Here is a 13,498-nt window from a genome sequence, read left to right as displayed (position 1 = left end):
CTGTTACAGCTAGAGGTCTGAAATCTTCTGCATTGGTGTTGACATGATGTAGAACAAATATAATACAATAAAACCTGCTTTTTCTAGAATGTCTTTATTACTGCTGTTAAAAAAAGAACTATCATTTCCGATAATACAAAAAAAAAAAAAAAAAAAAAACATTGAGTCATGTTTGAACTGATGCAAGTTGGTCTGTGTTCTACTCACCCAATTTCATATTTATATGTTCAGAAACTAGACGGTGTTCGCTTTCAAATAATGTATTACACATGTAGTTTAGGCCTACAAGTTATTTACTTTTCCATTTGGGTATGCAAATTAGGCGAGGATTACCCAAAATGAGGTGGAGGTTAAGAGGTTAAAATATATATATTATATAGTAATAAACCTCTAACTATTCAGTTTTGTTTCTCCAAAGTTGGCCGTTTTTATTCAGCACAGCTGCATGCACTAACTCAGTCAAAAGTTAGCTAAAAATAAACCACCAGAGACTGCAAAATACTTTTTCTTCCACTAAAGCTCTAATACTTTTTAAATGTAGACTATGATTATATGAAGATTAATTTTCTTCTATTAAAGCAATTTCTCCTTTCAAATTACTCTGCACACGGCCCCGGGATGACAGATGAACCTTCCTTATTATCATCTTCACTTTATTAGTGCAGATCCTCACAACACCATAGTATAGTATCTCACCTGGGACCACCCATGAAAATTTAATTTTGTGTTCAAATTGATTCACAATATTAGTTTCATTAAGTTGCATATTAATTTCATTTGCACCTATTAAATCCAAATTAGATTGGCTTTTTTTCTCTCCACCAAGGTAATTTTAGCACCCATTCAGCTTAGTCCAGCTAGGCCTTTCCATAGCCTCTGGCTTTGTAATAAAGGAACATCATCAGGCTTCTTGTGGGCTATTAGCTTAGTTATAAGAGGATCTCTGTACTTGAAACATTAACACAAGCCTTGGTGTAAGTTTCAGATCATAATAACCATTTAGTGTTTGTAATTTATTTTATTTCTGGCAGTAATGGAAGTTTTAATATATATTTACATGCATTCAGGATCCACCGATTTATGTACAGAGCCGGATTTGAATATTAATAATTAATTCATCTTAATAGAGCTCAAGATACTTAAAAGAATCATGAGAGATGAGGAAGTGAGAAATAGAAAAGAGCAGGGACTTAGTCTTTGATTGGGTCGTTGCTCCATTCAGAGTAAAATCTTCATATAATAAATCAATAAATGTTCAGACCTTTAGAATAGCTTTCCCAGCTTTTAATGTAGCCCTATAAATGGTTTTTCAGAACAGTTGAGGTCCATGTCTGTCTGATCGTGGTTGTTACAGCTGTAGGGATATGTTTTTTTTCATCTGTTAAATTTCTACTGTATGCAACTGCCTGTTTAAGAAGATAAAAAAAAGGTTAAGGCTTCATTGATTTCATCTATAGGGTTGGTTTGTGATGGAAGAAATGCAGCATGATGGTTTCTTCCACTGAGGCTGATTCTACATGAATCTCAATATGGTTTCATTTATATTTAGTGTTTGTATTAAAATGAATTTTGTCTTTTTAACGATTTATTTCGACAACTTAACATTAGAATTTAAGTGCATTAAAAGTCTCTGTTTACAGTGATGTTCATCATGCAGTTTCTGCCTAAACAGATTACTTAGACGAGCGCATAAGCATTTAATTCTAAGTACTTTTTATGTTTTTTTTTTCAATGCACCTTTTCTTTTAAAAGTCTTCTAAGTGTGTTACAGGTCATTACATTCCATTAGCTGTCTTGTCCTTGTTCTCAATTTCCTTGCTTCTTTGGCTGTCAGTATCTTTTTCATTTGCATCGGGTTGTGCTAAACACGGGTGGTAATGATCCTCTACTCTCACTCTAAGCCAGAAACCATCTTCATCAAGTGTGTCCTCCGGGCAGGCAGGAAGGCCGGATGATTTAGAGTAACAGACACTGACAGTAGACTCGTGGTTTGAGTTCTCTCCTTAACTCAACAAGTGAGGAATCACAGACAGCCTAATAGTGAGGATCTGGCAGCTCATGTATTGAAATAAGTGGTTTTAGGGCAAATACTGCTGATTCCTAAAATGCAGCTTGAACCTGTGGAAATATATCTGCTATCTTTGATCATTTAGATATCTAACTTATTTTTAGTTGCATCTTTTCAACACAATTTTGTACACCTAATTTTTGACATTTGGGTCAAGTTTAACTTATTACTGGGAATACACTTATTATATAAGCAAAGCAGCTAGTCTATGAGGTGCAATTAAATAGTATTTGTGATAAATAAATTCTTTCATTTATAAAAGGTCTTAATCAATATAGATTAGGATGTAGAGTTGTAAAATACTTCAAATAGTTATCTGTAATTATAGATGTATTTTAATGCCACCCAAAGGTCAGGATGTGCAATCTTCATCTCACAGTTTAAATATAGCAGACTAAACTACTTCACCCGGCTGTTTCTTTTACCAGAAAAACAAGAAAACGTATTTATTTTAGCATATTTTCTTGTTTTGCAAAAAAAAAAAAAAAAGCTTATATACTGTGTTGCCCAGTTTGTGTTTTAACATTAAAGAATAACGTGAAAGTTCACAAGCAAATCAATATCTCTTCTCTCATGCTGGAGCAACACACCTTGGTCTGTTCCCCAAATGGAGAAAGACGAGGAAGAAGAAAACAGAACTATCGATTGAACGCCATACTGCACATGCGTTGAAAACATTTCAGCAAAGAGAGTTTGATTCATGGTTTGTTTTATTCTTCTTCCTCTTGTTTAATGGCGGTAGACTAAAACAACCTTCAGGCTTATTGCCACCAACAGCTGGTAAGGAAAGTAGCCGCTTCATCTGGGCTGCAGATTTATACTTGAACCTTTTTTGGGTTGTAATTGTATCATTGCAAAGTTGTAACCTTGTTGCTTGTATTTGTAACTTTTAAATCTGTATTCTCAAGATAAGAAATATAATTTGAAACATATGAGTTGCCAAGAAACAAAATCTTAAATTCATTTAATTTTATTAACATACATTTTATGTATGTATGTAACCTTTATTTGACCAGGTATGTCTCAATTAGATTATTAATCTCTTACAAGAGAGACCTGGACAAACCTAATAACGTAACAACAATTACAAATAAAATCTAAAGATATAAAAACCAGATGATGTACAAAATAGGTAGTTAAAAAAATAAAAGCATAAACAAACAAAGAGAGAGAGAATTTCCTGTATTAGCCCTGTTTTAAAACCGGCTCACTAACTATCAAGGTCACTATGTAGGGAAGGTATCTGATTATATAATACGCAGCACGTTGGTGGAAGATTTAGTGCAGTATGTAAACACAGAAGCTTTAAGTCGGGGCTTATATCACAAAGAAAAATATAAGAAAGCAACCACAATCTACAGCGATCTATGGTGTAAATAGTAGGGGTGGAACGATTCACAAAATCCACGGTTCGGTTCGATTCACGGTTTCGTGGTCACGGTTTTCGGTTCGGTTCAATTCGGTATATGTTGATTGTTACACCGAGATCCCATAAAAAATTATGAAATTAATGAAAAAATCCCCCAAAAAATAATGGATTGTAATTATTTTAATTGATCCGCGGAAACCTTGGATCATTTCCGTATGTTTTGCTACTTTGAATTTAATCATCTGGCTCATGCTCTCTACCATCTCCAAGGGACTCAGAGGGGAGCGGACGGGAGCCACAGTGGGGGCTGTAGGCTTTGCTTTGAGCAGCCGGAGCGGGGGTTGCTGAGGGAGTATGTGGGATTTCGGGGTTAGCATGACATGTTGGTCATGTTGCTGTTAGCATAAACAAAACGTGTTGCACAATGCTTGCACACTGTTGCACTTTTATCCAGAACTTTCTTTCCACCGTCATCGTAGGTCACTCTAAATGCAAAGCGCTCCCATACAGCAGACCTATAAAGTGCTGCTGGCGCGTCTTCCAACTCCTGTTCTTTCCCACTCGCCATTCCGACACAATTCTCTACAACTGATTTTTTTTCCCTGCTACACCCGGCTACGCTGCTTCGCTTCTTCTTCTTCTTGTTTACTACTGGTGGTTGGCTTTGGTCGCAGTACCGCCACCTTCTGCTCTGGAGTGTAAACGCTTCGCTTATGAGAAAAAGGAGCAGCGCATGAACCGAACGAAACACATGCGAATCGAACCGAGACAGTCGAACCGAACGGTTCGGACGGTTTTCATAAATCGTCCCATCCCTAGTAAATAGTGAAGTAAGGTTTGAAAACAATATTTATTTAGGAGTTGTTTAAAAATGGTTGAAATGAACCGACCATTGACTTTCCAGCTGCAGTTGGTCCTGTCCTTATCTAAGCTGAAGTAGTTCATCTCGCTGTCTGCATTAGAAACTACTAACTGCTGATTACAAGTCAAAACATTCTTAATTAAAAATTTAAATATCCCTTAAAGTCAACTCCTAAGTTTTAAGCTGTCAAGTAGTGTGAGTGTTTTGTATGTTGAGTAAAGCCATAGAATCTTACATTCCAACCAGCTATATTAACACTGGGAAGAGATGCTGTCCAGAATTGCTTTACACTAAAGCAAGAAACAGATAAGACCATCCAGCACATGATTTACATCAAATTGTTGCTGCTAAATGAGCTAATAAACCATCTCATTTAACGCATAGTGACAGATTATCTCCTACAAATATGTTAAGTGATATTCTTAACTTTTAGAAGTCTGTCAGATTCCACTTAGGTTGAGCTCAGAAATGTTCATAAAACACAAAACTATACGTTTAGTGAAGTCAAACACTAGGATTTAATTCACTATGTTGAGATCTATTCTAGAAAAAGTGCAATCTCTCCCTCTCTGAAGTACTTGCTTATCAGGAAACATATTGGATGCTTGCAACCCAAACAGCATTTTATGCCTCATTTGTTTGGCTACTTCTATTCAGTTAATCCTTTTTTGTTTGTTTCATTATATTTTTTCCCCCAATTCCTACTGTTGCCATATGTATCTACGTAACAGAGAATTAAATTTTGCTATTAAGTCACATTGAATATCACATGATTCCTTTGTTGGAAGCTTTATTCAACCACAATAATATTCCATGTTTTCTGTGCTATTTTCTATATTTGTGGTTTGCTTATGTTCATACTGTAAACAATTTAGGACTGGTTGTTCATTTTTAATAGATCTTTATCCCCCCAAATGTTCAGCTTATGCAGCCAGCAGTCACAGTAAAAGATTTGACAAATGTATTATACAAATGAACACAAAAGCAAAACCAGAAAAGAGGGAGTAAAGATGATCTTGGTGGTTTTACATCAAAATGTATTGTGAAGATACTGTGATTTCCCCACTGTGTAAGTTACCTGTTTTCTGCTTCCTTTGTCTTGGTCCCTTAACTTCCTTATCTAACATCCAGGCCGACGCACAGGGATAGACAATATCACATCTAGTACTGAGATGCTTAAAAAATGATGTTGGAATCCCGGCTGTATAAACTAGAAGTCAGTGTGTTTCTTGGTGGTCAGGTAATTATTAGCTGAGTTGATCAGCTAATTAAACTGATACAATAAGTCTTACTTTTATTTTCAAGCATCCAGCATCCTGAGATGATGAAGTGTCTAGCAAAGCGTAGTGTCAGATTATTTAATGTCATCCTGTCATTTCTATGGCATTTCAGTCACACTGACACTGTAACCATGCTCAAGAAGTTGGTGTATGTGTCATGTTAGACGAAGAATTGGCTAAAAGCTTTTGGATCTCATCCTATTTGGTGATCAAACTGTAAGGATTATGAAGGCGATGTAAAAGCGTCTTGTGTTGCGTGCCATTAAACTGAAACAATGATGTATCGTCTGACCAGGATATTTTCTGGGCAAAGAAGGTTAAGTTGGAACCGTTTGAATATCGGTACCTTTGCAGCAGATTGCTACTCTTTGTGTAATGTTACTGACATATGATTCCTCTTTAGCGCAGCCATGAGAGCGTCTACCATCGTCTCCTTTCCCTGCTCCCCTCTCCCTCTTCATTGTCTAACTTTAATAATATTTTTATCAACACCCACAGCTGTCTGATCATATATTTGTGGAGAGAGATATACGTGTTGGATTTCTTGGATTCGATATCGCTGCAGCAAGTAGTACAGTCCGATATCTTCCATCGTGTAGTTGCTACATAAATGGTCATTTTGTGCGTACAGCTGTTTAAATTGCATTGTTCATTCTGGTTCTTGCATGTTGTTTGCAGAGATTGACGGGAAAAAAAAAAAAGGTGGAGTCCCATCCAGGTGTTTGAAACAGCAGTTATTTCAACGTTTTAATATTAATGTAAAGAGCATTGACTTGATCATATATTTGACATATTTCCTCAGCATATTAAAGGATATTTTGATTTTGATTGGCTCAGTTTGTTTTACCAGCTTGACATCTCTATACATGGTACATTGTTTGATTAAAGATCTTAATGTTGGTCTCAGGCAGCTTTTTTTCTTATACGTCCATGGGGGCTGGGCACCTTTAAGGCGTATGGCACAAAATAAATAAACTACTGGTATATTTTACTATGCACTACTGAGGTATTGCATTCTCTTCTCTTTAAATATGTTCCTCTTTTTAATGTCTTATAAGCTAAGTGTGCTGAACCATTTACTTTTTTGTTCCTGTTTAGAGCTGGTCACTGAACTAACCCCTTTTTTTTCTTAAAGAAGCAGAAATTGAAAGCCTTCTTTCGGCCATGGAAAAAAGCGGCTGACAGACTGTTCTGATCTGCTTCAGAAAAGCAGAATTACTGCAGAGCGAGGGGTGTTTACAATAGGATTTCTGATCACGTACATACATGTGCAGGATTGTTGTAATGCATGGATGCACCCAATACACACAGTCTGCTTTGATTTTACACTTTAGTTCATGTTCAACACATACATACACCCTTTTTCTCTGAGAAATTCCCTTCTTTTATTTTCTTCTTGACACACATGATTGTATATTTACTCCATCACTTTCTTTCTCTCGCTTTCTCTCTCTTTCTCATGCACCTACTCACACAAACAAACTTCTTCAAGCCATGTATCATAGTGGTCTTTCATGCTGTTTATCAAACCAGTGTATGGGTAGTTTTCAGCTCCAGTGGTCTGAACATTTTATTCCATTTCACTCTTCCCCATTACCCAGCACACAAACACTCCAATATATGCCTGAGACTTTGACAAACACACACACACAATGTTCGTTCAGTGTTCTCTCCACATGCACTCAACAGAAGAGACACTGATCTCCCCAGTATATCCAAAAGATTGATGTGTCTCCTTGGGCAAAATGAGATTTTGTGTCATTACAAGGTAATACGCTACACAACCCCTGAGTAACTGAATTAGTTCTACTGTGTCACAGCCAAATGAAGTTTGTACATAGGCATACACATGTAACCACAACTCATCGTCTTATGCACTCTTTGCACAATCTAGTTTCCTATATAGTCTTTATATAGTCTATCCAAGTGATAAATGGTGAACCATCAAAATACGCAGGCCTCATTTCACTAACCAGGTATCTTCAGTAATCATTCAGCATTTTTGTTTGTAATAGAAGATGTACAAATGCTTTCCACTAACATGATTTGTATTGGAAAAACTCTTGCATGTAACCAAGACATCGGTTTTGAAAGGGCACAATCCAATGTTGTGCAGGACATCAGCTGTTTATCAAGTGTAAAAGAAATGCAAACCAAGCAAATCTTTAAAAGTTTGCATGCAATCTTCAGACACCAGCCACATAAAGATATGAGTGACACTGAAGTTTTGTAAAAGATTGTGCATCGCACAGACACACTTCTGCATTGAGTAAGGGAAACTCTGTTTGCAAGAAGAAAAGTATCCTTGTGATCACAAGCCACTGTGAGCACAAATGTGACCCAACAAACAAATAGATGTTTCCGATTTGCCCTGAACTTTCCAAATCCTGCTTAGTTGCTTATTGATTGTAGTACTTTTAAAGCAATGGAGGCAGAGACCGTGTCCTCTGTTTTGGTGTCTCCTTTGATTGGTACGTTTCTGGCTTGCCTTCTATCCTGTTTGGTTTTTGTGTGATATCTGCATGCCTATTTTCTCTGTCAGGCATGTTTCTTTTTAATTTGTTCATATCTATCCGTCTATCTGTCTGTGTAGTTTGAATCAATCTAATTGGAAACTGAAACGATATTCCTGACATTTTGAATTGAAAAAGCTTCCTGGATGGGAAGCGAAACGTCTTCCAACTTGGAAACCAAGTCCAGTGGATTGCTTTCAATTCTTTTTGGAAGGAAATTTTAATCGGAATTAAAACCAGCACCATTTTGATGAAACCTTTCCATAAAGGTCACTAGTCCTAACTTCACTCAACTATAAAGCCTCATTATAACTTATATAACTTATGCCCTAGTGCAATGGTAGAGGGATGCTATCTAAGGTTGGTAGATGTTGGGGACTGGGGTTACCGGTTTGGGTCTTGTAACACCAGTTTGGATTTTTATGACGGAAGGTGATAGAGGGCACTGTCTAGGAAGACAAACACTGTCTACGTTATCCTTTGGAGCTTAAAAGTGCTTTGATTGACATAAGACTAAGGTTAAGACAGAGTAAGAAAATATAGACATAGCATTTTTACAAATCGGAAACTGAACCTCGGAATCAACGATATTCCTGATATTTTGAGTGTAGAAAGAAAAACCTTTTTGGAATAAATAAAATTACACATCTGGTATATTACTGAATGAATGTTTTTAAACATCTGTCCAGTGCTTAAACCAACAGAAGGCCAAAAAGCAGCTGAAAGAATAAGAAAATTGCTGTCACTAAACAACCTCTAGAAATCCAGCCTTTTAGAGTTTAGAAACTCACGTTTTATGCCTTACATAGGGCATCAGTTCAGTCAAAGTCAACACACTTACTTTAACTAGTCTTGAGGATATTACACAGAAGAATCAGAGAAAGTCGTGTTACATTGGTGGGATTTACAAGTGCCCGGTGCTGCAGTAGGTGTTATCAGCTGTTTAAGCTCTGGTGTGTCTCTAAGTTCAGATCTTATCTCTCTGCAACACTTGTACTGACCACCAGTAAGCTAAAGGCTCAGCAATGACTATATTGCCATTCTTTTCTCCTAACAATGGCCTTATTGATCTTGCACTAACATAGTCTAGAGGCCTGCCTAAAGACAAAACAAGCAGTCATAAAAACAGTTTCAGTGTTGACACAAAGTCGTGTTTTCACACACAAATGCACATGACCTTGTAGGCATTCCTGGGCTGCATTTTTTTCGTAGTCAAAACAACAAAGGCGTTTGTTGGAGGAGTTTCCAAAAAACTGAACCCAACTTCACAATCCCTCAAGCATAACACTGACTCAAGTGATTCAGTCAGAAATAGGAGCTCCCTGCATTTCATACACATGCACCTATACACAAAACATGCAACATTATCTGAAATGATGTAGATCACAAGGTTTCTTTACCTTGTGAAGGCCCGGAGTGTTAAATAAGTCAAATACCAAGGAACCATTAGTACAGGGGGTTTCAGGACTCACTGTCCAACATTATTCAGATGTTTACCTTTCTCAGCAAACCTGAATCAAATGATTTCATTAACTACTTCATGGCCTTTCAATGAACCCCTATAGTCTACTATTGATTTAAATCAAGAAGTGAAACACCCAAAACATGGAGGATAGTATGTCCTGAGGATCACGTTTGAAGACCGCCACATTAGGGGAATGTTATTTACAATTTTGAACAAAAGATTAATTACAATTCCAAAAGTCCAATCTGTTCTATCATCTGGGCATAATTGAGGACTTACACAAAATGCCATTTTCCTTGAAAGTTGAGAAAAGATGATCAAGCTTTTTAAGAAGCTTTAAACACCTACAGATTGATTTAAGCCTAAATTCCCATTATGGATTAGTATATAAAAAAAACATGCCCAATGCTGTCTTCATCAGGGTATTTGTTGTGCTTGGGGAGCACCCATGTAATTTGAAGTGGGTTAAACTGCCAGACCATTTTTTTCAGAATAACTAATCACCCTCTATTCATTGCTCTCATTATGTGTTTTCTGCATTGTGTTGTCATTCTTTGTTCCCTGACTTCATATTATTTAGCTACCTCCACTTTGACTTTGAGATGACACTAACAACAAACTTACAGGCTCCATGCATTGTTCAGACATATAATGGGAGATTTAAGACATTGTTTGCTCATATACTCACTTCTTCTGTCTCCAAGTCCCATCAATAAGAGAAGTGAATAATCTGTCTTTACAATATGAAAAGTAGCCAGACTCCCCCTGTACACTTTCAGCTTTGTTTTCTTAATTACATTTTGAAGCAAAGCCCCTTAAACACACGCATGCTCTTATTTGAATACACCAATGGCCCAATCTGTTTATGCATGATGCTGTTTTCTAATTAATGTGTAGATACTAAATGCTTATCAGAATGAAAACATTTTTCACTCACTTCCAGTGTGTCTCTTTAAGATTCTGCAAAGGAGAATATTCTCATTTGTATGAGTCCGTGTGTCAAGGGAGGTTTGCAAGTAGTTTACACAGAGAAATCTCTAGACTTTCTTGTTCTTGTTACACTTTAAAGCCTACACTAACACAATAGTCTTTGTCTAAAGAATTACCTACATACAGTATTAGATACACAAGGGAAGTAGCCTTTTTCATTCTAACACATTAATGAATTACTGTGATGTCAGGTGTAGAAGCCACCTCTGTGGTTTAATTAACAGGAATAAAACAGAAGGGTTAGGACAGGTAGAGAGTAGGAAAAGATGGTAACAGATGGGAGGTTGGTGGCAGAATATTTATTTTGAACAGTTCTAGACAAATGTAAGCTTTTAAAAACTGAAAAAAAGGAAAACTGGTTTAAAAAATTCCATAAGGAGATTGTAAAGAGAAGTTGAGAAGTCTTAAAGATTACAGAAAACTGTATTTTATGTTAAATAAGTGTTAAATTGTTGCTTAATGTCGCATTTGTAACAGACTAAAACATCATTCTGAGTGAATCTGTTGGATTATTTATATACTTTATTAATTCAAATAAAAAACTATATATATATTTTTTTTTTACAATTGACAACTTAATGCAAACAGAAAATATACAATATGCTCCATATCATAAATATTTTATGTTTCTGGGACCTAGAGCTGCACAATACTGTACATCATCATAATGTCATTATGTCCAGTACTGGGATCACGAGGGAATCGTTTGGTCGCATAACAAGTATGTGGTTGGATGCTATGTTTAAGTGTCTGTATTTTACAATCTGTATATCAATATGTCTGGTCTGATAGATGAATTATATATAGTTCTAATGTTTGAAATACTACCTGCTGGTGAAGAAAGAGATGAGTAAGGAAATTATGGGTTAATCACAATTGTCAAGTTAAAACAGCAAATGGTGTATTGGTGTGAATGCAATACCATCTCCACCCAACTGGTACGCACCTCACAGAAATCAAGCGCACCCATCTGTCTCACTCAGGCCTTCAGGAGCCTATAAAGTAATTCAACACACCTGTGTTCTGAGCAATCTCTACAGACAAAGACCTCATCTTCAAGCTCCTGCAGAGACACCACTGGTAGGAAATGAACTTTAAAACATTAAACCTGCATTCAGAGGACCTAGCAGGCTTTACAAAGATGGATTTATGCATTTGGAATTAACTTTGTTTTGCTTATTTATTGATAACTCAAAAGTAAAAAACATTGACTGGAAACTTATTAATTCATTGTGTTTTGTTTATTTGTAGGTTTTCAACCTGCTTGGTTGTCTTGTCTTTGAAATTTAAGTGATTTAAAGAAGAAAAAGAAAAGAGAAATAAAAAGATGACACTGAGATGAGTTGGTCCTGAGTCTCTTTGATGGGAGCAAGCCCTTTTCAAGTTTGGGCAGAAGGCAAGGTGGTTTGTAGAGGCCAAAAACTTGACAACAATCAATATTAATATCACTATTATCAACAATGCTATTGCTGTAGTATTTTTTAGTGCATGCCCTGGAGCCCTACTTTAAAATGCCGTACCACTATCATTGAGCCAGGATGGGCTACCCTACAATATTTTGTTGACGTGTATTATTCGATTTCTACATTAATTGAAGACCCTACATATCTACCTGTCTGCAGAAGCTATGACAGCGTGCAGGTAGGGTCTGTGTCTCTCCATCAAAAGATCCTGAATCAGCTTTTCTGATTGGTTGAGGCTCCAGCATCTAGTGGCAAAAGTTTAATATACTAAACTCCAGCAACAAATGCTCACACGCCAGAACTCTCAAAATGCGCCGCTCCTCGCGCTCGTACACGCCGCTGGACGTCTTGAAGCTGTCCTCCTTAGACTTTGCATGTAAACCAGACGCCTGGCCGCCCTTAATGCCTTCGGTGTAAAATAGTATTAGGTGTCTGAATTAGCAGCATTAGCCTGATGAATAACCAAGAGCAATGTAGGTTGATGGTCAAATGCTAATATTGGGACTACTGCGCTCGGTGGATGACCATTTAATATTTTTCAATGTTGTTTGGTTTTATCAGAATATCTGATTGCATAATGACTTTTTGGACAGATTAACTCTAATATCCTTGACACGTAATGTGTTTTTTGTCTTATCTTGAGATGTATTTTTAAAGTGTTTGCATTCCAGAGTAGAATATGATGAAAATGATGAAAATATGAGTCAGAGCAAGCTGTTCTTCAGTCTAGCTTGAACCCTAGAGATTGTGTCAGAGATTCGTGTTTTATTCAGTTAGTCTTACAGTGTCAGGTAGCTTTTGTAGTTTGTTGAAGCTTGTGGGAAAGTCCCCTGTGTTGTTGTGATACTGGACAAATGTTTAACAGCAGTGTGCTCACAGCCATATGAACAAATGTGCACTTAATTGATGCAAATACTGACACTGACAACCAAGCCACTGATTGTCTCTTGAGATTAATGTTGATTTGATCCACTCAGCTGGGCCTGATCACATTAGAAAGGATGTACCCCCCAGTGGTGTGTGGGTGCGCATACACAGAACCCATCTGTCTGTGTTTTCTCAACTTAGGTGCTGTGACCCAGCTACCATCTTCAGCAGCCAGATGGATGGATGTTTATGGCTGGTTTCATTAATAATGTTGCTGTCAGTGTGTAAAATAAAATTCAGTTCAGGATCATTATTTTTTTTTTCTTTTTTAGCAATATAAAATGATAGTGTAGAGTACTAATGCATGTTATAGAAAAAAGTGGCACCGGCATGACATGAAGTCATTCTCTATATGCAATTTTAAAAATCTAATCAGTAGAGCTCCTCCCTTACAGCCAAACCCACCTGGTCTCTTATTGGATTGTGTTTACATAACTTTTACCAATCACAAGAGAGATGTTTTTTTTTCTCACGATATTTGGCAACTTCTAATACCCCTTTAGCAGATGGGAAAAAGCAACTAGCAGAAAAATGTAGTGACTTTTTTTCTTTGTGGTGTTC

The 13,498-nt window shown here is 36.8% G+C and overlaps 1 protein-coding gene across 1 annotated transcript in view; it reads left to right on the top strand.

Annotated features, from left to right (window-relative positions):
* cdkal1 (CDK5 regulatory subunit associated protein 1-like 1) overlaps positions 1–13,498 on the top strand; it is a 260,805-nt gene that overhangs the window by 89,322 nt on the left and 157,985 nt on the right. The window lies entirely within an intron of this gene.

The sequence above is a fragment of the Cyprinodon tularosa genome, unplaced genomic scaffold (genome assembly GCF_016077235.1).
Source record: "Cyprinodon tularosa strain WSP-4 unplaced genomic scaffold, ASM1607723v1 ctg98, whole genome shotgun sequence".
NCBI lineage: Eukaryota > Metazoa > Chordata > Actinopteri > Cyprinodontiformes > Cyprinodontidae > Cyprinodon > Cyprinodon tularosa.
This window is presented reverse-complemented; position numbering and strand designations above follow the sequence as displayed.